At 42.9% G+C, this 26,412-nt stretch overlaps 1 protein-coding gene and 1 non-coding gene across 2 annotated transcripts in view; both read right to left on the reverse strand.

Moving 5' to 3' along the window:
* The window catches only part of LOC124711363 (endoglucanase E-4-like), a 432,910-nt gene that overhangs the window by 251,905 nt on the left and 154,593 nt on the right, over positions 1-26,412 (reverse strand). The gene's annotated exons all lie outside the window — the stretch shown is intronic.
* Trnas-cga lies at positions 5,499-5,573 on the reverse strand. Its single transcript has one exon. It is a non-coding gene; the product is annotated as a tRNA-Ser (tRNA).

The raw sequence follows: 26,412 nt of genomic DNA on the forward strand, positions 1-26,412 counted from the left end.
TTATTTAGTTCAAATTTAATTTATAAACGATCACTGAACCAAGCAGCCATGTTTAAAACTCTGCGTTTTTACATTTACTTTTTTTCTTCTGTGACAGGAAACGGCAAGAATTAAGGCACGTACTGACGGTTTTTACTCTGGAGTCATTGGAGGCTGTACCGTCAATTTTTAATTCGCTCCGCATTTAACACCTAAGCAAAAGAAAGGGTGCTATACCCTACATCCATTTGAACTTAGTAACTGTTCCTCTATAATTATCACCCTAAACTTTCTTCCATTACCAAATTAACTACTCGTAAACGCTTGAGTATGTCCAGCGAACCTAGCCCTTCTTTCAGTCAAGTTGTGTCATAGATTTCTTTTCTCTCCTATTCATTTCAATACCTTACTGTAAAGAAGGCGAGCAAACACGAAATTCAAGTAACTTTCGTTTTTGCCTGTGCGACTGAACCCTATCAGTCCATATTCTACTGTTGTAGTTATCCGGTCATTTCGAGCATTCCGCAGGAGCCCCACATCTCAAAAGCTTGTTTGCGATCCACCTTTCACTTCCAGACAGGGCCACACTCTAAATGCCTTGAGGTAAGACTTATAAACATTGAACTTTAAATCTGTACTTGATGTTCGGAAATTTCTTTTTCAAGAACGGCCGGCCGGGGTGGACGAGCGGTTCTAGGCACTACAGTCTAGAACTGCGCGACCGCTACAGTCGCATGTTCGAACCTGCCTCGGGCATGGATGTGTGTGATGTCCTTAGGTTAGTTAGCTTTAAGTAGTTCTAAGTTCTAGGAGACTGATGACATTAGAAGTTAAGTCCCATAGTGCTCAGAGCCATTTGAACCATTTTCATGAACGCATTTTTGGTGTTGCCAATCTGAATTTTTTATTGTCTCTACTTCGACTATAGTTCGTAATTTTGCTGCCAGTATACCAAAACTCGTTCACTACTTTTAGTGTCTCGTTTCTTAATCTCCCTCAGTATCGCCTGATTTTATTCGACAAAATTTATTATCCTTGTTTCGCTTTTGTTGTTGTTCGTTGTATAACCAATTTCCAAGACGCCATCCATTGCGTTCAATTGATCTTCAGAGTTCTTTATCTGCTATGGCAGAATTACGTCATCGTTAAACCACAAAGTTTGTATTCTTCCACCCCAACGTACCGTTCTAATATAATTGCGTAAGCGTCTGTGGCTAGTCAGCTGACATGAGAATTTTCATGGTATAGTACCGCGTAAACGTTTCGGTCACAGGTACAGTGGTTTCCTCGTAAGTGTACCGGTGTTTTGTTGTCCAGGGCCCATTATATTATGTCATCACTGTCATTCAGAGCATGAAATATCGTCACAATTTACAAATTGTTGATATTGTTGGTCTCTTGTGGAGGAAGAAATGTGAATCTTTTTTTTTTCCGTGGATGGACCAACTAATGACCACGTGCCAGTTTCAGTTCAGTAATCGTTGTTCTGTCCGTTTCTTCCAGAGCTCTTTCATCTGTTCACTACGAATTTTTTCTTCTCGCCTTTTGACTAGATCAATTCGTTTTTAGTTTCATACTTTGGAATCCCTCCATTCGTATTCAATACGTTTTCCGTAAACACTACTCTGTCAGCTGTTTCTTCAACTTTTATGTTATCTTTTTCTATAACCTTTATCACTTCATGGATACAACACGACTTTTTATCCCACAAATATCTGAAGATCTTTTTGATTAACCAACTCTCTAGCATTCGATATAAACGTTCAAAAAATATCAGTGCTATTTTTCACATTACTGCAGATATGTTTTTTATGTTTCGATAAATTTCATCATAGCTTCGCAGTTTCCAACCTTCCACAGTTTTTCGCGGGCCTGATATTTTCCTACGCCTTTCTAGTACTTCAAATTAATCTGGATTATAAAGTAATTCTAGACATTGGCTTGCATATAAACATTCTTGGTTGATTAGTGTGATTGTAATGCTTTATTTTTGCATTTTTAGGGGGGAATTTTGCATTGGGAAGGTCTTTAGTTACACCGTTTTATGTACCCTTTTTTTCTATAGCCTCATTTTCTTGCCCCCAAGATATCTAAATTTTTTAACCTTCTCTATATGGTCAACATTTGTTTTCAGGAACAGTGGTGCGCACAGGCTCATTTTTCTATAAGATTACGTTGTATTAGGGCAGATGTCACATTTTTCAGAAAATACAGAAAAACCTCTGCAAATGGAATACATTTTATTCCAATATTTTTGTTTCCTCTTCAGAACATTATTGGTGAAATATTCATTCAGTTTTTCACCATAATTATTTTCCTGTAGTGAATGGAACGACGGGGATCTGCCGTTGTCTGTTGCCTCTCACAGCGTGTGTCACGTTTCATAATCTTAAAGACCAAACCGTGTCAACGGTTTTAAAATAGTGACGTAATGTCATGCTTAGTAAACCAGTTATAAAATATAATGGACCCTGGACAACGAAATACACCACTAGACCGAGAAGAAGGCCACTGTAATAGTGGCTGAAACGTTAGTTTTATCAGGGTTAATTATTTACAATATGACGCTGTATCAAACCCAAGGAAGTTCTCAAATTCATTTACTTTTCTAAGTTTTCCCCTGGTTTCGTTTACTGTTCCCTCAGTGTACAGATTGGGTAACGAGGGGATAGGCTACTGCCTAACTACTGTTTCCATTTCATATCATCCACTAACGAAAAAATATTTACATGTTGTAAGTGTTGTGTGAGTGAAAATTCGCAAACATATCGCTGAAAATATTCACAGTTAGTGAACAATGAGTTATGTCGCAGGTAGAAGAATAATGTACTAAATTAAAAATATATTTGTAGCAGTTTTTTATGTTGCTGAGCAACAGTCATACAATAATTTTTAAATGAACACACCACGATTTGGCTGTATTTGTTTATTATGAGCCAGGTTTCGGCCTTTTTAGGTTTACTTTGATTGTTTTTAGTAAATATGACGTTCTCCCACTATTATTTTCTGATCTTTTTGCACAATAATGATTTTGCATCTGGCGTTTCGTGGGAGGCAATATTTTTCTTAATTTATGGCCAATTTTGAGCTTGATATCCTGCAATATATGTTAATGACAAACTCAATCATTTGAAAATGGCATAAAAGGCCGAAACCTGGGTTGTACTTGGACAAAAGCCATACAGTCAAATGGGGGTACAAAAATGACGAAATGCCGTTGTAAAGATTGTAAAGTGTAGCTGAAGATGAACCGATAGGGCTTGAGATGCATAATGCATCGTACAGTAATAGATATTTTGTGGATGATTTTATTCAGAACGGCAGTGTCAATTAATCGTGATAATACTCATTCCATTGATGGGGAAAATGAAACGCCCTTCACTTTGCCACACATTTTTCTTCGGTCTCAGCAAACAGTGTAGACATTACGTGAGTTTTCTGGGCCCTGGGAGTGCGTTCCTCTCCCATGCTACCTCGCATACACCTTTCTGTAGGCTGGAGTGAAGGGAGAAGGAAGGGGGTCCAGAGACGCCGACAATCTGTCATCCTGTCGCCCGGGGCAACCGCAGCAGACGCGTGCACGCAGTCCATCACTGCCGCCTTACATTACTCCCCCTTCTGCACCTTGCACGCATTTTCATTGCTCATCATCCGACATTAACAGCCTTACCTCTCCTGACCATGCCATTTATCATATCAGAATCTATACTTAGAGCGGAGCGGGAGCTCCCAAACGACGAGGGCTATGTTTTACCTCGGTAAAGATCTGCGAATAGGGAATGCACGCGTTCTGGACAAGTTCAGTTAGAGGTATTTCAAAAATCAGTGCGTCTTAGGCCGGCCGCGGTGGTCTAGCGGTTCTAGGCGCGCAGTCCGGAACCGCGCGACTGCTACGGTCGCAGGTTCGAATCTGGCCTCGGGCATGGATGTGTGTGATGTCCTTAGGTTAGTTAGGTTTAAGTAGTTCTAAGTTCTAGGGGACTGATGACCAGAGATGTTAGGTCCCATAGTGCTCAGAGCCACCACCAGTGCGTCTTATTACCAGTCTTTATTTACGATACATTATTTTGTAGTCAGGCAGCCACAGCTTAGATTATACGTTGTTACTATAAAGATAATTTCAAAAATTCTCCAAAAGGTCTTAAAAATTCTTCAATTCTTTTTAATGAATGAAAATTGTTCCAGGCCGGATTAGCTGTTTAGGGGTTCCTCAGTTAGGCAACACAGTCAGTTTCAGATTGTTATATGTGCATCTTCAGGGGATAATTTTTCGCCTCATAAGGCTAGAGAAAATGTACGATACATATATGTGGCGTCTGATACGAAGGAATTAAAAACATTAGCTGCCAGTGGTCATTAATTAATATCAATGGGGCAAGCTGAACATTTGTGCCAGACAGGGATTCAGATAAGAGTCTCCTGCTTACTAGGCATCTATGCTGACCACTACGCCATCTGGACACAGGGCCACCACGACTGCACAGACTGCCACAGCACATCTCTCGTCAGACCCAAGTTCTCAACTTGTACCACACATTACTGATGCAGTGCCCCTATTTTCCGTTACTTGCGACATCTCGCTGATTCCCATAAGAGACTGAGCTTGGTGTCCATCTGCACTGTAGGGATCACAGGCATCTTCGCCTTAATATATATGTATAATCATTTTCGTGGGCCTTTGTCCCACTTCAATGCGCGGCTGGCCTTGTTACTATGGATTTAGCGATGTTAGTGTCACAGAGTGGCCGGACACCGTTCCTGTGCCACCGTATACCTCCCAGGATGTAATTAGTGTACCCCAGCTGTCTGCATCAAGTGTAAGCCATGAAACAGCGCGAACGTTTTCAAATGTCTGCGAGGCGTGTGACTGAGGCGGGACCTGGGGACCAACATGGTATTCACCTAATGGGATGTGGAAAACCGCCTGAAAACCACATCTTGGCTGGCCGGCACACCGGCCCTCGTTCTTAATCCGCCCGGCGGATTCGTTCCAGGATTGCGGTAGGCGCACTGGCCCTGGATCGAATCCGGTGTGTGTGTGTGTGTGTGTGTGTGTGTGTGTGTGTGTGTGTGTGTGTCTTTTCTTTCAGACATATGCAAAATGTACGCTGTCCCAACATTAAAGTTGTAAACCGATTAGTTGTGTACCTTGTCAAAATGCTGATGTCTAATGGCTACACTCGTAATTATACACCGTAAGGTGAACCTTGCACGTGTCAAAACTCATGCTGTAACAAAAAAAACCAATGCAGTGTTAACTCAAGGTCTAAAATTTTGACTCCTTATTAAACGTAGTCCTAAAATTCAGTTCCCATTAAGAGAGGACTGTAGTGAGCACATGCAAGATCTCTGCCAAGAAGACAAACCCATAGCTGCGCGGAGTGGCACGCGATTTCAGGCGCCTTGTCACGGATTGCGCGGCTTCTCCCGCCGAAGGTTCGAGTCCTCCCTCGGGCGTGGGTGTGGGTGTTGTTCTTAGCATAAGTTAGTTTTGAAACTTCCTGGCAGATTAAAACTGTGTGCCCGACCGAGACTCGAACTCGGGACCTTTGCCTTTCGCGGGCAAGTGCTCTACCAACTGAGCTACCGAAGCACGACTCACGGCCGGTACTCACAGCTTTACTTCTGCCAGTACCTCGTCTCCTACCTTCCAAACTTTACAGAAGCTCTCCTGCGAACCTTGCAGAACTAGCACTCCTGAAAGAAAGGATACTGCGGAGACATGGCTTAGCCACAGCCTGGGGGATGTTTCCAGAATGAGATTTTCACTCTGCAGCGGAGTGTGCGCTGATATGAAACTTCCTGTCAGATTAAAACTGTGTGCCCGACCGAGACTCGAACTCGGGACCTTTGCCTTTCGCGGACAAGTGCTCTACCAACTCTAGAAACATCCCCCAGGCTGTGGCTAAGCCATGTCTCCGCAGTATCCTTTCTTTCAGGAGTGCTAGTTCTGCAAGGTTCGCAGGAGAGCTTCTGTAAAGTTTGGAAGGTAGGAGACGAGGTACTGGCAGAAGTAAAGCTGTGAGTACCGGCCGTGAGTCGTGCTTCGGTAGCTCAGTTGGTAGAGCACTTGCCCGCGAAAGGCAAAGGTCCTGAGTTCGAGTCTCGGTCGGGCATACAGTTTTAATCTGCCAGGTAGTTTCATATCAGCGCACACTCCGCTGCAGAGTGAAAATCTCATTCTGGAAGTTAGTTTTGGTTTAAGTAGTGGGTAAGCCTAGGGACCGATTACCACAGCAGTTTGGTCCCTTAGGAATTCACGCACATTTGAACATTTGATAAACCCATAGTTCATGTATAATACCAATAAAACTGTGCTTAAGACAGTGATGAAGAAACGTTGCTAGTTTAAGGTGGTCATCTAGTTCGTGTTAGTACCTCTAGTACTAATGGCACAACAGCCCACTCTAATGGTCTTCATACAAAATGGACTCTAGGAATAACTATCCTTAACGATCTTAAGAAGAACGACCACATAAACCAAATAGTGGGAAAAGCAGATGCGAGAGTCAGATTCACAGGAAGAATTTTAAGGAATTGTAGTTCATCCTTGAAGGAAGTGCCTTATAAGGCGCTTGTTCGACCGTTTCTTGAGTATTGTTCATCTATCTGGGATCCCTATCATGGACGCAACTAACGACTGATGAAGAGATAGAGAAGGTCCAACGAAGAGCGGCGCGTTCCGTCACGGGACCGTTTAGCCAGCGCGAGAGCGTTCCTGAGACGGTCAACAAACTCCTTTCGCAGACGTTACAAGAGAGACGTTGTGCACCACAGAGAGATGAAATTCCGAGAGAGCGCTTTCGAGGCAGAGTCGGACAACGTACTAATTCCCTCCCTCCCCCCCCCCCCCCCCCTTAGGTCTTGTGTAATGACCACGTGGAGAAAATTCGAGAAATAAGAGCCAATACAGAGGCTTATCGACAATCATTCTTCCCATGCGCTATTAGCGAGTGGTACAGGGTTAGAGGGTTCAGCTAGTGGTACAAATAGAACCCTCCGCCACACACCATTAAGTAGCTTGCGGCCGCCACACACCAATTGGTAGCTTGCGGCGTACGAGGTAAATGCAGAATAGCAGGGGCAAGAACCTATCCCTCGATGATCATTTTAAACTATCATAGCTTTTTCATCACTGCCTTGGCCGGTCGTTATGGACGAGCGGTTCTAGGCGCTTCAGTCTGGAACCGCGCGACCGCTACGGTCGCAGGTTCGAATCCTGCCTCGGGCATGGATGTGTGTGATGTCCTTAGGTTAGTTAGGTTTGAGTAGTTCTAAGTTTCAGGGGTCTTATGACCTCAGACGTTAAGTCCCATAGTGCTCAGAGCCATTTGAACCATCACTGTCTTAGCACAGTTTTATTGGTGTTCTACATGAATTATGGTTTTATCTTCCTGACAGAAAACTTGTATATGCTAATTGCACTCTTCTTTTAAAGGGAACTGCGTTTTAGGACAATTTTAGGACACATAAGGAGTCAAGGTCACATAAGGACACATAGGACACATAAGGAGTCAATTTTTCAGACCCTGAGGCTATTATAACAAAGGTTTAGTTTCTTATTGGAGCATGAGTTTTGACGCCTCCGACGTTCACCTTACGCTGCATGGTTGAGTTTAGCCATTGGAAGATCAACCATTTAAGAGGTTACACAATTAATCGGTTTACCCCTTGGATGTTGGGACATCGTAGATTTTCTCTAGCCCTATGTAGTGAAAAATCACCTACACATCCACCTACAATGGTGTGAAACAGAATGTGTTGCCCAATTAAGGAACCTCTAAACACCTAATGCGGCCTGAAAGAATTTTCATTCATTTTGGGGAAAAAAAGTTAAAGCATTTTGGAACATTTTTTGCAGAATTTTTGTAAATTTCTTTGCAGTAACAACTCTATTTATGTGTTTGTTGAATCGGCATTGCTTGAATGAATGACGCTATTGTTGCCTATGTGCTAGGTCGGGTGGTACTGTGGTTGTCTGCTAAAACTGATAGCTACCGGAAGTACTTAGAGGCAAAGGGATTTTCTTCCAGAATATTAAGATGGGTGGACTAGTTGGATAGCAGAAAATAACGGAACACCAGGATAGTGGGTTCAACAAACTAACATAATAAGAAACCAGGGCCGGCCGCGATGGCCGAGAGGTTCTAGGCGCTTCAGTCTGGAACCGCGCGACCGCTACGGTCGCAGGTTCGAATCCTGCCTCGGGCATGGATGTGTGTGATGTCCTTAGGTTTAAGTAGTTCTAAGTCTAGGGGACTGAGGACCTGAGATGTTGAGTCCCATAGTGCTCAGAGCCATTTGAACCATTTTTTTAAGAAACCAGGCATGTGGGAAAAAAACACTGTTGCATTATTCAGTAAACAATGAAATTTATACGAAAACGGAAACTCTGACAAGATACAGCACTGTTTACTGAACAAAACAGGTCCGGCGTTATAAGGATTCACGGGAATGGTTAACAGTAATTTTAATCTATAATTTAAAACAGGATCTGTACCTGTAGCAACGAAGGCAGTTGATCACAACAAACATTGCGTCTCTGGCCCTAGCCTACTACTGACATGAAGAACACACTTTAACACACTGTCTGATAAATAACCAAGGCCGAAACATTGATAAGTGATTGGAAAGAGCAACAGGGGCGCAGCAAGGATTCTCTTGAGGAGAATCAAACTCGCGACGTTCAGTTCTTTACCTGGATGGGCTGCGATGTCTGGAGAGGAAGCAGCAGCATCTGGCGTTGCAACAGCTGCAGCAGTGGTGAATTACGAACACCACGGCGCGATTAGTGACGTTATATTCCATAAAACATGGCTTAATATGCAAAGGAATGCTGATTTCCTCTGCTCGGCAATGCTTGCTAAACGTGCGCATCGGTCTATAGCGGGAAACAGATCTAGACGCCATTGCACTAACAATCTGTCATCTTTGTTCTATACAGGACGATTGGTCTACATCCTGACTCCGAACAAAGAAGAGGCTCAGAGCGAGGCAAAATGTGTTCACAGTTTTATTAGCCTGTTTCCGAGAAACGTGAGACTTTAGAATTCTTCATGTTACCAAATCTCTGCAGACAATCGTTTTTGCAACAGTTATGTCGTCTGAAAGTAGAGTTTCCCACGAATGCCACCACTCTCCTTGCGTTGAGTAATCCCAGTAATAAGCAGCTTTTTAGTTTTTACAAGTTGCCAAGATATCCTTATAGAAATAACGCAGCGTTTGGAGCTATGTTCACAATCGTTTCAGTTTAATATGTGCTTTAAAGGTGCAGTTATCTCAATTTATACATCGCTTATTAGTGCCACTTTTGTTCCTATTAATTTTCGTTTTATTTCTTAAATTTATAGTACCAGTGCAACTATGGTAGTCAAACTACCTTGCAAAATTTTACATTGCATCTCAGATACCTTTCTGAAACGTGTGTTTACACATTCATATTTGTGTCACAACACCATTGTTAATTTTTAACATGTTGTTCCACCACAACGTGTTGTCATCGAACGAGACATTATCCACAGGGAGTAAGAAAATGTTCCATTACATACAGAAGAAGAAGAAGAAGAAAAGTGTTGCATGGATGTGGGCTTGGAAACTTTTCTACAACCTTTCGTAGTTACACAAATTTTCAACAGCCGAACGTATAGCGTTTTTTTTTTTTTTTTTTTTTAGAAAATACGTAAATACCTGATTCAGTACAAGGTGACGCCTTTCTAGATTGACCAAACTGCCTAGGTCATCGGTCCCTAGCCTTACGCACTACTTAATCTAACTTAAACTAACTTATCCTATGGACAACACACACACCCATGCCCGAGGGAGGACTCGAGCCTCCGACGGTCTAAATAACAAATTCCTTGACAGATGCAGACGAGGATCTGAACCAAATCCCTATCCTCTCTACCTCTGGATCTAAACCTACAAGACCTTTATTTGTGGCACCATATGAAAGCTGTTCTGTATCGAACCCCAGTACAGGATACAGAGTGTCCCCGTCTACATATTGCGGGAACTACGAAACCACACGTAATATTCCAGAGAATTATGTGCAATGCACGTATCAGTGCTAAAGGAGGACATTATGAACATTTCACGCAAGAAAGAGTTTCGTGTGGCCTACGGGTACGTTATCTTCCTGGGTTTTTGACATAATTTTTGTACTACTGTAAAAATTTACGAGTAGTTCTAACGAAAAGACAGCGTTTGCAAACTCTTCTCCATATTTTCTTCTCCTATTTGTGAGGTATATGTCTTTAAAATGTGGCCGAGCCTTTTTGTTACCCCCTCAAATATAAAAGAACGAAGATTAAGGTTTAAGGTTGTGTCGATGGTACAGTCATTAGAAATGCACTAGATATATCGGATGTGTAACAACTATGCATTTACAGAGACTGTAGAGAGAGCTTCGTGCATAAACTTTTACATAGGAACATGGATACAGAATTGATCGCTTTCAGTGTCAGAAGGCAATGAAAATCGACTCATGTGGTTAACTCTTATTAAAGAATCTGTACAGAATAAGCGTTACGTCAGACGTTGCCACAAGTCGATAGACTGTTACAAACTATAAAAGAAACAAATCTGGTCAAGTAATCAAAAATTTCCCTAGCGTCGTGCTAGAGTCTATGTTGGAACTGAAAAGTCTGTGGAAAGGCCAGTCCTAAAGAGAAACTTTTAATCAGTTCGCAAGGCGAGAGAAGATCTCTCAATTGGACGGACACTGCCTGAAAAACGACATACATCCAGAGCCGAATCCTGGTATGGCATGGAATTTTAACTCTGTAAAAAATAATTGTAGACAGTCTAGCCAACTTCATTGATTAATCTGAAATTGATCTGCAAACGCTGCAGGTCACTTTGCTGACTTTTTTCTTGGGGACAAGTTTGGGTTAAACATCTTCAGAACAAAAAGCCCATCGCGTGATAGCAACAGTGAAGAAGTAGTACAGTATACTTGGAACCGGATGCCGGTGTAAAATAAACAAAGTATCTAGGAAGTTGGATACGGAAGATCGACAACTCGTTGACAAGTGCTTTATTTTTCACAGCTGGCAGCCTAGTAAAAGGTTCGCCTTCATCGATACCGTCTTTGGTTTGAAGATGGTTTAACAGATGCCAGTCAGCAAGAATAATTATTTCCAGATTAGTCGTCTAAAATACTCAAACGATGCATAACACGTGCGCTTTTCGTTCGTATTAGACGAACAGCAGTGGGCGGAAGAAGGAAATTCCGCCAAGAGCATACGCTGTGTTTTGGGGAATAGAGATTAAGGTGGACGAACTTCCACCTCCTGCTTTCGAGTGAAACCACTAGAGAAATCAAACACATGCTCTGTATTCTAGGGTGAGCATTCTTTTCCAAGTTCGTCGCTATTGCCCGCAATACATCAGCAACAGCTTCTTTCTGCTGAGTGCTGCATCCTCAAAAGACCTTACCTGAGCTTGTGGACTATCTCGCTGTGATGAAATAATAAACTTACCTAGAAATAAAGCAATCTATGTGGAAGAGGAAGTTATTTAATCCTTTTCAAGCTCATTCTAGCACGTATAATTGGAAAGCAACGCAATGCAACTAACCGAAATACTGCCCTCCCCGATGGCTACTACTACCATACTACGATGAAGTCTGATCGCGAAGATTGGCAGGAACCAGGAAATACACCAGACTTCTAGCACCTGAGAACTGTATAGTAGAGGGATTTTAAAAGATGCGCCACGAATAAGATTATTCAGCGTTAACAAAGGCCATCGTAAAATCCCCCCCCCCCCCCCCAACGTTTTGATCATTAATATGCTGTTAGGTTCGGTCACTTTACTCCACGTATTACTGTTGTAAGTGCGGTGAGAAACATACACAGGTATCCAAAATTAAAGCAACAAACGTAAATTTTGCAAAGTGGCGTTTATTTTGCCTCGAAACGATACAACGGTAGAAACAGAGTAAAAAATACACAATGTTAACAACGGCAACATGCATAACGGTATACAAAAATGTTCTTCGTTTTTCCAACTTAATCCATTTGCTCGCACATTCCGACAGCTGATTAATGTGCCCAGTATGTGACAGCAATACAGACTTCACAATGACGGGCCACGCTATGAATGATGTTATCAATCTCGTGTTGAGGCAATAATGCTTATTCTTCAGAGCCGCTCGCAAGTGCAGGAGAGTGATTGGTGAATGCTGACGTGATGCAACCTGTCCCCATAGGGCATCCCAGACGTGGTCTATGAGATTCAAACCAGGAGAGGGAGTAGGCCACGCTATGAGTGCAATATCTTTCCAAGAAAACATGAACCACCCGTGCTCTATGAATTTGAACATCATCGTCCATCAGTACGAAGTCTGGGCCCACAGCATTCGACAACAACCGCACTCGAGGTCTCAAGATTTCACTTCTGTGAAAACCATGACAATCGATCCACCACAACAAGTCCGCTTGATGAAACTCAAGATTAAATTGAATACTCCATTGGTCTGCTTCACTAAATGCTCAGCACCTACTAACTGAAAACTTCTCAAATAAACAAATATACTCGATGAGCGCACCCCTGCTTCCAACCTCCGTGGACTCTGAAGCGTGGGTGAGGAAGGACTAGCAATAAAATCAACAACTATCACTGCTTATTAATTGAAGACATAAAGTCTGTAAATGAGTCCGCAATCATTTTTGGCACTTTATTTTCACAAGTCCGTCTTGATCACACAGATTTCTTACACTTTATTACCGGTTTCGGCATATTGTCATCCTCAGACAGGTTAAATAAGTTAACGATAAATCTAACAAGTCTTGGTGATGCATAAAATATAAAATTATAAAATGTTTATAGCCACGTATAGCAGCCGTACATAGGATTAAAATATTCTGATGTAAATCATCGTCAAGTTAAACACGTGCGTACATGGTATGTGCTGGTAATACTCAGACTGCGTCTGGTATTTATACAAGAGACTAGCAGAGGGCACTTTAGCCAGAGTTCATATTAAACCAGTGTCGCCAATGTGATGATTAAATTGTGGCATGCACTGTCAAATTAAAAAAAAAAATTTAACCTTATGCCGGTTGTATGTTTTACCTAGTCAGGCTAGTGGCTGTATTAAATTAGTATTTGTACTTTTTACGGTATTTTAGGTATGAATCCAGTTTCACATCAGTTACGTTTTATTGTCAGACATTCGTTTGGCTACGGGAAGTAATTAAAATTTTTTTAACTAATGCTGTGCATGCCGCAATTTGATCATCACATTGGCGACACTGGTTTAATATGAATTCTGGCTAAAGTGCCCCCTGCTGGCATTAATCTCTTGTATAAATACCAGACGTAATCTGAGTATTACCAGCACATACCACGTACGCACATGTTTAACTTGACGATGATTTACATCACAATATTTTAATCTTATGTACGGTTGCTATACGTGGCTATAAACATTCTATAATTTTATATTTTATGTATCACCAAGACTTGTTAGATTTAGCGTTAACTTATTGAACCTGTCGCTTACACAGTATTTGTCTTTGTAACAGATCTGAGGATGGCAGTGTGCCGAAACCAGTAATAAAGTGTAAGAAATCTGTGTGAAAAAGACGGACTTGTGAAAATAAAGCTATCACCGCGTTGGTAGTTCATGGCTCGTTATTGTGATCATAGACTTCTATATTTGTCGATAAGAATCGATATATAGGGGGTACCCCTCCTAAGAGTCGTCAGGCGCATTTTCGGTGGAGATAGGGCAGAGAAGTGCGTTGCTGTTTCTGCAATGTCTAGACCGATTCAGGCGGAACTAATAGCACGCCCAGCTTTGACGAAAAAAATCGGTTTGTTTCTCGTTAGTAAAAAATGTCTTCTCGAGAGAACGGTCCAAAATTAGTGTACTGTGGTATGTGTTTTGACACTGTCTGTTAACAGTCGCAGTAAAACAGCCAGTGTTCCAACAGGAACTGAGTGGGCGATACTACTTGGCGGTAGCGGATAGATGGCTTGATGCAGACCAGCAAAAGCGACTTTTTACGAAAACGTCTTAAACGTGATAACAGTACGCGTCTACATTAGCTCTGCGGCAGCGTGGCTAATGTCGAACAGTCGACAACCATAACAAATACTGAAAGATCGGTAAACATCGGTTCTCCACTTTTCGTCTGTCCGACTTTCCCAAACTCGTATGCAGGTATGCGCCATGTTGTTGTCTTTCTGCTATCGCAATGCAGCAGCGGTACTCAGTCGTTGCTGGAATTCTGATTATTCGTCGCTCTTTATTGCCCCTGTTAGCACAATATCGTTAAACGAAATATCGCACTAGACTAATATGAGACTACTCTGTCGGACACAGAAGTATGTCCCGAAAGACCAGAAAAGACGTGAATGACAACTCCTACTCCCAGTAATAGCACAGACTAATTCGAATAAAACATTTCACATAATATATGTGTCCAGTTTTCATTGGTTTCAGTGATACATCCGTTAGAATGAAAAGCAAACAAATACTCACAGAAGGTGTTAAAGGCACATGATTAAGTTCAAAGTTGACTTTCATAAAATGCACATCTGACTGCAATGCACTTTCGAATTCTCTTGACAACACCACGAATAGAGATCACCGATCAGTCTGTCGACAGTTTACATCGTACAATTTTCTCACTGTCTTTAATTATCTCTCAAGAGCATGTGTATCTGATATTCAGATTACTTCTTCTTTTTCAGGTCTTCAATGAAACGAAGGGAATATTGATTGTCTCAATTTTTAAAATGGTTCAAATGCCTCTGAGCACTATGGGACTTAACATATGAGGTCATCAGTCCCATAGAACTTAGAACTACTTAAACCTAACTAACCTAAGGACATCACACACATCCATGCCCATGGCAAGATTCGAACCTCCGACCGTAGCGCCTAGAACCACTCGGCCACACTGGCCGGCTCTCAGTTTTTAATTTCAAACATTATCCAAGCAGATATTAACTATTAAAAATTGGACCATAATTAGGTGACGATGTTCCTAACTATGGTGCACCTCATATATATTATGGTGGCTTACAGTAATGGATCTTATATAGATTTATAGGAGTATGAAAGGAAAATATTATTGCACACATTTATTTTGCAATTTATGAAATATATATACCGATAAATAAGGAAATAAGTAGCAGAATTGTTCATTTGCCACTTATGACTTAACGTTCTTTTATGGAATATGATTCCCTTTTATTGGACAGCTTAACTGGGGGTTGAATTTGGTAAATTACATAACAGCCTTTGTAAATAGGAAGATCCTTATCTTTAGGCCAAATTGATATTTCCCCACTTCTTGCCATGTAACTCAGTCCTGCCTTAGTTCTGTAAACTTTAATGACTCCATCTGGCCAGACTTCGCCCTCATATTTGACAATGACAAAATCTTAAATTTTAAACACTTCCCCCTGACTCAGCTTTTTTCACATTTTCCCATTAAACGTAAGTCCATTGTACCTGTGGTTTAAGGACGAGATGGTCTTCCACTTATTCTCTTTTGATGTTGTTTGTTCATCATTTAGTGTAGTATAATCTGTAGTTTGTATTAAAAAGGGCTATTTTAATTTCAAGTGTTTAAATACCATAACAGCAATGTAAAGTAATTTACCAGAAACATCCAACAGAAGGAAATTTTGGACCATAGTTGCATCCTAGTTTTTAATAAAATATCATACAATAAAAGTTTATTAAAAATATTTTTCACAGATGACTGCTCAATAATGAAAAATAAGAATAGCATGCAGCTTTATCGAAATGCTTGTTTCTGGAGACACACAAGTTTGCAACAAAATCTAAATCATGCACACTACTCGAGAAAGTTCAATGATTAATGTTACCCAAGTAGACCGATTTAGTAATTTGGTAAAAGTGTAGCTCTCATCAGACTCCCAACTGCAGCAAAAAAGAAATGCAAAGAACTGTTGCACAGGTCTACACAACAATATAAATAATATAGCAGTAACATTTCGCCGGCCGGAATGGCCGTGCAGTTCTAGGCGCTTCAGTTTGGAACCGCGTGACCGCTATGGTCGCAGGTTAGAATCCTGCCTCGGGCATGGATAGGTGATGTCCTTAGGTTAGTTAGGTTTAAATAGTTCTAAGTTCTAGGGGACTGATGACCTCAGATGTTAAGTCCCATAGTGCTCAGATCAATTTGAACCATTTTTTTAGTAACATTTCAAGCTTAGATAATGATCTTATCAGATACAGAGACAGGTCACACTTCCAGTGCCAACCTACACATTTGGCTGACACATACTCAAGGTCATCACCACACCTCTGCCCCCCACTCCCCCCTTCCTGTCCCCATGGAACCACCGGCCATTTAACCAAGATCAGATCACCCAGGGGAACCCCCCGCCTCCCCTTCATCCCTGCCCACTAGCAATTGTACTCCCATCGGCTGAGACAGGTAGCGAGGGGTTTTCCCTCGGTGGTCTTCCGTCGGTGACCTTGATCAATTCTGGTGGATCCCAAAGAGGGTGGGAAGGGAGTGGGGGTGACCTTGAACATAAGTCGGCCAGGTGTGTAACCTGGTACTGGATGGGATAAGATTGTTATCTGAGCTTGAAATGGTACTGCTATACTACTAATATAAATCGAGACTGACACCGTAGTTCAGTGCCTGGACCATAGTTTTATTGAAATAACGACACTGAGCTTTTGAACACCCGGTATAGCGCCCACCTAGTGACTCAACGACTCAGTGGCTTGCCCCTTGCAGACGTGACCAGCTGGCGACACCGCGTTAGACGTCTGCAGACGACAGCACGTGAGCTCTGCCCCCGGGGGCTGGGACGGAGGCGGCTCGCCACCGCCTCCGGAGCACAGAGCGGCTTCTTTTCGCGTGAAACGCCGGCCTCTCATTTTCCCGGGAAAGGCTTTTTGCGCGGCGTCCACCTCGGTTTCCCCTCTAATTACAGCGGCACGGCGAGGCCGCTGCCAGCCCGTGGCGCGCCGTCTCGCAGCAGTGCCCACTGCTCGCCCTGACGATGTCTCACGCGTCGAAACGTTCTGCAGATCAGTCGTGCGAGGGCGTCCGGTCACTGACTCACGCGCCGTGTTCCATCAATTTTGGCCGAGTTCAGCGAGCCACCGATGCAGCTCACAAGCTGTTTGCAATAGTCACTAGAACTCAGATGTTAAATTAGGTCAAAAAGCATACTGATACACCTGTTCAACTAATTCGCAAGTATTCAAATTGTACAGAGAGCAGAAATAAAAGATGACATAGTAATCCTGTCTGAATTTGGAGGATCAGTGTATTTACTACTTAGTACGCAGCGTTGCCTGGGTATGCACTCGTACAAGGTGGCGCCGGGAAACGGGAAATTTCGAAATAACGTCATTTCCATGAACAAATTCATAAAACTAGTAATCTATTAACGAAAGTGAATGTATTCAGTATGCCATTATTCAGTATGTCTTTACAATCAAAATGTCCAAAAGTGTCTCTTTACTTTTTAAAGATGACATCGGAAAGATGTGCTCCCATTCGGCGTTCACACTCTAACAGCCCGTTATGAAAACTCTGGAATGCGCGGTGCAGCAAATCTTGGGGAATGGCAGTGGTTTCGTTTTCAATGTTCTCCTTCAGTTCATGGATTGTTGCAGGACGTGTACGGTACACCTTGTCTTTAAGATATCCCCACAGGAAGAAGTCGCACACACTAAGATCAGGGGATCTCGCAGGCCATGCAATGTTACCGTTACGTGGAATAATGCGTCTTCCAAACAATTGACGAACTGCTGCCATCGATTGTCGAGCAGTGTGTGGCTTGGCTCCGTCCTGCTGAAACCACGTGTTTTCGACGTTAAGATTAAGCTCGTACAGTCCCGGTGTAAAGAATGTTTGAAGCATTTCAACATATCGAGCGGATGTTACTGTCACTGCACTACCATCCTCACATTCAAAAAAATAAGGGCCGATAACACCATGACATGATACAGCACACCATGTTGTGACCTTGGCGCTATGTAGTGGTCGCTGGTGAAACTCACAAGGATTTTCCTGTGCCCAATAACGAAAATTCTGTTTGTTCACGAATCCGTTCAGGTGGAAATGGGCTTCGTCTGATATCCATAAGTTACCATGGAAATTCGCGTCCTCGTTGATTTTAGCCAATATCTGGCTACTAAACTCCATCCGTGACGCTGGGTCTCGTTCATGTAAGTGTTGCACAATCTGCAACTTATAGGGATGGAAGTCTAATTCGTGCAGTATTCTTTGTAAGCTTCGTCGCTTAATCCCTAGCGAAGATGCATGCTGTCGAACGGAGCGGCGGGGACTTCTCTCGATTGCAGCTCCAGCAGCTGCAATGTTCTCTGGGGTACGTACCGTTGGAATGCCACCTGGAGGTTTCGTTTTCAAGGCAGATCCTGTTTCTTCAAAATTACGCACCCACGTTGTAATCGCATGCGCAGATGGGACACGTCCATGACGTCCAAGCTGCTAATGCTGTCGAAATGTTCTCCATGATTACTAAATGGCAATGCGTTCACATCAGTTGTGCAAAGTTTGGAGCATCTGCCGACGCTACAGTGCTGCCAACTGTAACGTTCAAAATTTCCTGTTCTCCTGCGCCACCCTGTATTTACTGCACTGTACTATTATCCATCTCCTCCTCTCCCTCTCTAACTTTTTCATTGCTCTGCCTGATCACCTCCTAAACCCCCAATTCTGTCCATGTCCTTTTGCCCCACCCCACTCTGTCCGTATTGTTCTCCCCCATCTCTTTGTCAATCTTCTCCTTCTCCCCCTGACTCTCTGATCCTTCCCCCTCTAAATCCACCTTCTCCTCCCCCTCCACCGAGCGAGGTGGCGCAGTGGCTAGCACACTGGACTCGCATTCGGGAGGACGACGGTTCAATCCCGCGTCTGGCCGTCCTGGTTTAGGTTTTCCGTGATTTCCCTAAATCGCTTCGGGCAAATGCTGGGATGGTTCCTTTGAAAGGGCACGGCCGAATTCCTTCCCTGTCCTTCCCTAGTCCGATGAGACCGATGACCTCGTAGTTTTGTCTCTTCCCCCAAACAACCCAATCCAACCCTCCCCCTCTCTTTGTCAGTCTCTGCCTCCTCCCCCCCCTTCCTCTGTCCATCTTCTCCTTTCCCCTGTCTATATCCTCCCCTTCCCTTTCTGTGTCCATCTTTTCCTCTCCCTCTGTCAATCTCCACCCCTCCATCTGTCCATTTCCTCATCCTCTCTGCCTCCTCTCTTTCCTCCTCTCTGCCTATCTCTTCCTTCCCTTGTGTCTCTCCATCTCACCCTCTTTCCTTTCTCTGTTCATCTCCTCCTCTCCCCTCTCTCTGTCTATTTCCCCCTTCCCTACTTCTCTCCCTCTCTTCCTCCTTCTTCCTGAACCTATTTCCTTCTTCCCCTCGCTGTCTGCCCATGTCCTCTCTCCTCAAGTTATCACACTCACCCCAACAGAAGACTGGTGGATTTTACCTTTACAGTATGTCTTCCTAGATAGTAACTAATAAGTGTACAAAATTTGATTGAAATCGTTCCAGGGGTTTAAAAGGAGCTTTTTACCTGTGGCTTTGCCTGCATACGCAAATGTCACATATATTTAATCACATTTAACATATTTAACATGTATTTTTACACACATTTCACATGTATGTATAGTGAATTTCACCTTCAGTTTCATTTGCATGCATCTCAATGTTTATGATGTCATAGCTCCTGATCTATGTGCTGTACAATGATATATAGTAAATTTGCAGGTACATCCAGTGTTATATTGGCTACTGTCACGAAGACAGTTTGTACTAAAGAAGCAATAAATTAAAAAGTCATGCTTCATGTGGTATTTCTACTGCATGAACAGCGAAAATGTATTAAGCGATGAACTTTATTCCTTCCATTATTTTATGAGGGTCGTCAGCGGGAAGAAGTTTCGTAAAAGTCTGAAATTATGTGTAAGGTTTGTTGTACGTCTCTGAGTGTTCTTATTCTCATATAATGGATGGCTAAAATATCGGCATTCTCACGTCGTGGGCTTTTTCACTCCGATTCCCATCCCTTTGCTAGATGGTTGGTTCTTTCTCCCACAACAATTTTTTCCAGACAGTAGGTGATACGTGTTAAAACGTGTACCAAATTTGGTTGAAATTGATCCAGTGGGTTTTGAGGAGATGGTGGAACATACAGGCCGACCACGGTGGCCGAGCGGTTCTAGGTGCTTCCGTCCGGAACCGCGCGACTGCTACGGTCGCAGGTTCGAATCCTGCCTCGGGCATGGATGTGTGTGATGTCCTTAGATTAGTTAGGTTTAAGTAGTTCTAAGTTATAGATGACTGATGACCTCAGATGTCCCATAGTGCTCAGAGCCATTTGAGCCATTTTTGTGCATGTAAACGTACATTCATATATAAGTACATCCATTTTTGTAGTTAGCGCATAAATTAGCGCATGGCTACATCACAAACAAATAATATTGCAATTACCTCAAACTAGAAATTTATATCCTGGTCACAAATATAGTCTATTGATCCCTCCGTTTTCACTAAGAACTCTGTTGTGTCACCAGGGAAGGCTCTCAGAGGATATTATTGAATTGCATGGCGAACAGTCTTCTTTTCAGCGCCACACTTACAGCTTGGTGAACTTATTTACTTCCACTTGTGCAAAGAGTCGGCACACCTTCCAGTGTTCATTCTTATTCGGTTAAGAATGGTACAAATCTTGTGTGGCAATTCAAAGCCAGGTGACTTAGTCGGTATGCATGGCATCTTAAGTTGCTCTATCGTAGCATCAATCTACCATGTGTGTTTCCAGCAGCCGTCAGCATTAAAGTGTTTCCAACATTCTTGAGGTTTCCTGGGGTGGGTGACGAGAGCGAAGCCTACCTTTGGTGATGCTTGGAACGCCTGAGATTTTCCGTACAAGAACACTTTCGCACCTTACAGATGGAGGTGGTATGTTGCTAAGTACGGGTAGCCAGAAAGTAGGCGTGGGTCTGACGGTACCGGTTATGAGACGCATGGTGTGGTAGAACTGTGTATCAGCTTCTTTTGCGGGAGCGCTACTCAGCCAGGCTGGTGACCAATACTGTGCAACACAGTAACTCAATCCCAGAGACGAAGTACAGAGTGTTGCTGCAACTGATTCCCATTATCAGCCAAAGAGTTTCTGGAAGACTTTATATCGAGTTATTATTTTTGACAGCTGTTCTTATTAGATGTTGCTTGGAACTGAGCTTTCAATCTAGTTTTGCTCCTAGATATTTTGTGTTTTTGTTATGTCTGAGTAATCTTCCTTTAAGATGGACAGTGGTTTCTTTGTTGGCGATCTTGTTGTTTGGGTGAAATGTTGAGATTTCTGTCTTAGCGGCATTTGACTGCATTCTCCATTTGAGTAAATATTCACTATTCGTTGATAGATCATTGGTCAATACGGACTCCATAACTTCAACATCTTTACGCCGTGTTGCGAGTGCCCAGTCATCAGAATACCCAAACTTTCTTGACATGGTTCCAGGCATATCAAATATGTACGTCCTAAAAAGGAGAAGGGCCAGGATAGTTCGTTGTGGGTCAGTTGAATGGAATGAACAGTGTCTAAGGTTATATGAACAGTAAAGAAAGTTTAACAAGGAAATGAAGGAGGAAGAAAGATTAGGGTTTAATGTCCGGCCGAGATCGAAGTCATTATACACGGAGTACAAGCTGCGAATCTTTCAAGGATGGGGGAGGAAGTCAGCTGCGCCCCTGCAAAGGAAACATCCAGGAATTTTGCTAGAGTGATTTAGGGAAATCACGGTAAATACAAATCGGGATAGTCGGACGCGGGACTGAACCGTCGTCCTCCGAATGAGAGTCTAGTGTGTAAAAAAAGGGTCACAGAATGAAGTCGAATTGAAAAAGATGATAGTGAGGGCATTAGATTACAAACTTCGATACTAAAAGTAATACATGAAATCTATTCATAGTTGATAATGCGGACAACCATCAGCTGTATAATGGAATGACGAAAATAAAAAATTGTGCCGGATCGGGACTCGAACCCTGATTTCCAGTTTTACGCTATTGGTCGCCTTAACCGCTTTGGCTATCCGTGAATGACTCACGACAAGACGCAAACTTCCATATGTCGTCGTTCATGCCACACAACCTGCGCTCGTACGGGTTGGGGGGGGGGGGGGAGGGAGGATATTTTAATTGAGGGCACTGCCTGGTATCGGCGGATAAATACGATATTACACTGCCTGTGTTGTTAAGAAGAATGATGCAGTGTACGTTCAGAATCTACACATGTTCGAAAGAATATCCCACCATACTTCCTAACAACACAGGCATGGCAATATCGTACTAAAAGTAGCGTATGAGATTTGTTTGCTATTGGGGCATCAGAATAACTGAGACGATAAAAAATGCAGTCTGACAAGAGAAACATTTTAGAAAAAAACAGACATTTCTTAACACCGAACATAAATTTACATGTGAGGAAGTCATTTCTGATGTTATTTGTCTGGAGTGTAGCCTTACAGGTAGGTAAAACACACAGTTCAGACAATAAGACAATACGAGAATAATGGAAAGAAAGCTTCCGATAAGAAGCTTTTTATTTCCTTGATCGGTTGTCTGTACACTGGATTACTAGTTTCGACGGGACTGAGCTGCCATCTTCAGATCGATACAGTACAGGTTCTGAAATCACGCCATGCGATAAACCAGACATTTCTTTTCGTACCGTTGAAACGCACTCGCACAGCACAGCAAGATTTCATAGCCTGTACTCTGTGGATCTGAAGATGGGAGCTTAGTCCTGTCGAAATTAGTAATCATTTACACACACACACACACACACACACACACACATACACACACACACAAGGCAAAAAAAAAACTACGTATCAGAAGCTTTCTTTACATTGAATTAACTGATCGCTCATCAGCCGACACTGTCAGGTGAGAATAACTTTCGAAATTTGACGCTACAGAAGAATGCTGAAGATTAGGTGAGTAGATCGGAGACTTGACGTAGAGATACTGAACCGAATTCGGGAGAAAAGAAATGTAGCTTTGCTGAAGGATGAGGGTCGGTGGGTGGAACACGACCTGAGGTGTCCATGAGTGATCAGTTTGGTAATGGAAGGAGCTTTAGACGTAAAAGCTGGCGAGGGAGACCAAAGCTTGACTACAATAATAAGCTAAAGTGTTTACACACTACCGGAAAAAAATGCATGACCATTAATTACAGGGCCATGATACTGGCAAGTGACGTGACAGACAGTTCGTCAGTGTAGGAGAGTACGATAAATTCATATCAAATGAAACACGCACTACACAGTGAAGCATGCCCAGACAGTCGCGAGCAACGCAGGCGTATGTTTTCGCGTGCCATAGATCATGAAGGCGCCTAATGGTATCCCGCGATGGGCCGTCCCAATCATCTTTGCACTTTTTGAAGCAATTCGGCAGTTTTTCTTGCGGGCCTCACAGAACGAGTAAGTTCCCGCTTCATCATGTCCCGCGCCTGTTCAGTTTGCGAGAGACCTGTTGTAGAATTTTAGAACATGTTTTTTGCTCGCTTATCATGTCATTTCTGGAAACCCAGAATCTACTCTGTCGGAATCAACATGGATTCCGGAAACAGCGATCGTGTGAGACCCAACTCGCTTTATTTGTTCATGAGACCCAGAAAATATTAGATACAGTCTCCCAGGTAGATGCCATTTTCCTTGACTTCCGGAAGGCGTTCGATACAGTTCCGCACTGTCGCCTGATAAACGAAGTAAGAGCCCTCGGAACATCAGACTAGCTGTGTGGCTGGATTGAAGAGTTTTTAGCAAACAGAACACAGCATGTTGTTCTCTATGGAGAGACGTCTACAGGCGTTAAAGTAACCTCTGGCGTGCCACAGGGGAGTGTTATGGGGCCATTGCTTTTCACAATATATATAAATGACCTAGTAGATAGTGTCGGAAGTTCCATGCGGCTTTTCGCGGATGATGCTGTAGTATACAGAGAAGTTGGGCATTAGAAAATTGCAGCGAAATGCAGGAAGATCTGCAGCGGATAGGCGCTTGGTGCAGGGAGTGGCAACTGACCCATAACATAGACAAATGTAATGTATTGCGAATAAATAGAAAGAAGGATCCTTTATTGTATGATTATATGATAGCGGAACAAACACGGGTAGCAGTTACTTCTGTAAAATATCTGGGAGTATGCGTATGGAACGATTTGAAGAGGAATGATCATATAAAATTAATTGTTGGTAAGGCGGGTCCCAGGTCGAGATTCATTGGGAGAGTCATTAGAAAATGTAGTCAATCAACAAAGGAGCTGGCTTACAAAACGCTAGTTCGACCTATACTTGAGTATTGCTCATCAGTGTGGGATGCGTACCAGGTCGGGTTGACAGAGGAGATAGAGAAGATCCAAAGAAGAACGGCGCGTTTCGTCACAGGGTTATTTGACAAGCGTGATAACATTACGGAGATGTTTAGCAAACTCAAGTGGCAGACTTTGCAAGAGAGGCGCTCTGCATCGCGATGTAGCTTGCTGTCCAGGTTTCGAGAGGGTGCGTTTCTGGATGAGGTATCGAATATATTGCTTCCCCCTACTTATACCTCCCGAGGACATCACGAATGTAAAATTAGAGAGATTCGAGCGCGCACGGAGGCTTTCCGGCAATCGTTCTTCCCGTGAACCATACGCGACTGGAACATGAAAGGGAGGTAATGACTGTGGCACGTAAAGTGCCCTCCGCCACACACCGTTGGGTGGCTTGCGGAGTATAAATGTAGATGTAGACCTGGTGCTCTTGTTGCTCAGGACATTTGCTGTACACCACGAAGAGGACGTCGCATCGCAGCAGCCGTATGTCGGCGTGCATTGCCCTGCTGGAAATGCGCGTCACTTTCGTGTCGAATAAATGGCAGCAGCGCGGGAACAATAGCATGTGCACGGTAGCGGGCTCTGGTTGCTTTACCCTGCAGGAACACCAGATGTGGCCGCGAATTGCACCTGTTGGCCCTCTCACACCTTGAAATCTGTGATCAGTCCTGTGTGTCATGGGCCTCTTGAATGGGCAGTTCACCAGGTCTACGCCACAAACGGTACGTCCGTCACTCGCGTTGAGACGAAACCTACGCTCATCAGTGAAAAGAATCAGAGCGGCATTTAACTCTTCTGCAGGTCAACAATGTGACTCCGATTTGATGGCTGAAACTGCTCAACAGTGCCAAAACAGAACCTCATGAGATACCATCATTTATTTTTTGAACTCTGCCTTTAGACTGACAGATCTTTGTATGAGTCTTATAGACGTGTTAAGCCTGATTCGAGAAGGAAACTCTTCTACATGAACAAGTATCAAATCCGAGGTCAGCAAGCATTGTTAGAAGCACAATAACGCAGATAAAACTGAAATACCTTTAAGGAGACCACACCCTGCCTATCTAACCCATGTTAATTACCGAGCGGGGTGGCGCAGTGGTTAGACACTGGACTCGCATTCGGGAGGACGACGGTTCAATCCCGCGTCCGGCCATCCTGATTTAGGTTTTCCGTGATTTCCCTAAATCACTCCAGGCAAATGCCGGGATGGTTCCTCTGAAAGAGCACGGCCGACTTCCTTCCCAATCCTTCCCTAATCCGATGAGACCGATGACCACGCTGTCTGGTCTCCTTCCCCAAACCAACCAACCAACCAACCAACCAACCATGTTAATTTAGGTAAGTATTTGACCCATTTCTGAAAAAAAAAACTATTTGATGCAGCACCTTAATATTTTTACTGTATGTTACGTGATGCTAATAGAGTCAGCTGTGCTAAAATCTACTTTATCCATTTTACAGTTTTTAAGAAATAGGTTTTTAAATTTATTAACAAAAATATTAAATTTTTTCTGCAGAAAATATATTTTTGTGAACTTCCTAATGGGGGAATATTAGTGAATGTAAAACCAAAGGTGGCTTTTTATGTTATGCAGAGTCTCTTAAAATTTCATTCATTTATCTGTAATAGTTTCTGATATACTGAAAATTTTAGTTTGCCGGAAATTGACTTTAAAGAAAAAACTTTTGAAATTTGTTACTTACAGTTAATTAAAACTGTCCTGCTGCATATAATGTCCCTTCTTTGGCCTCTAGCAGGTCTCCCAGCTTGTTTTTCGCTTTCCTGGACGTTTGTCTTGCTTTCTTGGCCATATTAAATGCAGACCCGTCGGCTATCCTCATTTTATCGCAATGTTTCAGCCCAGTGATCATATTTTCACCAGGATTAATTCCCAGCTTTTTCAGTATCCAACACTTTCCAATATTACCACAACTGAAAGTAATAACAGCATCCTGACCTCCTAGTTTCATTGTATGCATGCCTATAAATACAGTTTTAGGAAGGCGGTTCCAAATTATGCTGTTGAAACGTTCATTTGGGTTCTGTGTCTGCCCATGCAGACATTTC

The sequence above is a fragment of the Schistocerca piceifrons genome, chromosome 8 (assembly GCF_021461385.2).
Source record: "Schistocerca piceifrons isolate TAMUIC-IGC-003096 chromosome 8, iqSchPice1.1, whole genome shotgun sequence".
Lineage (NCBI taxonomy): Eukaryota > Metazoa > Arthropoda > Insecta > Orthoptera > Acrididae > Schistocerca > Schistocerca piceifrons.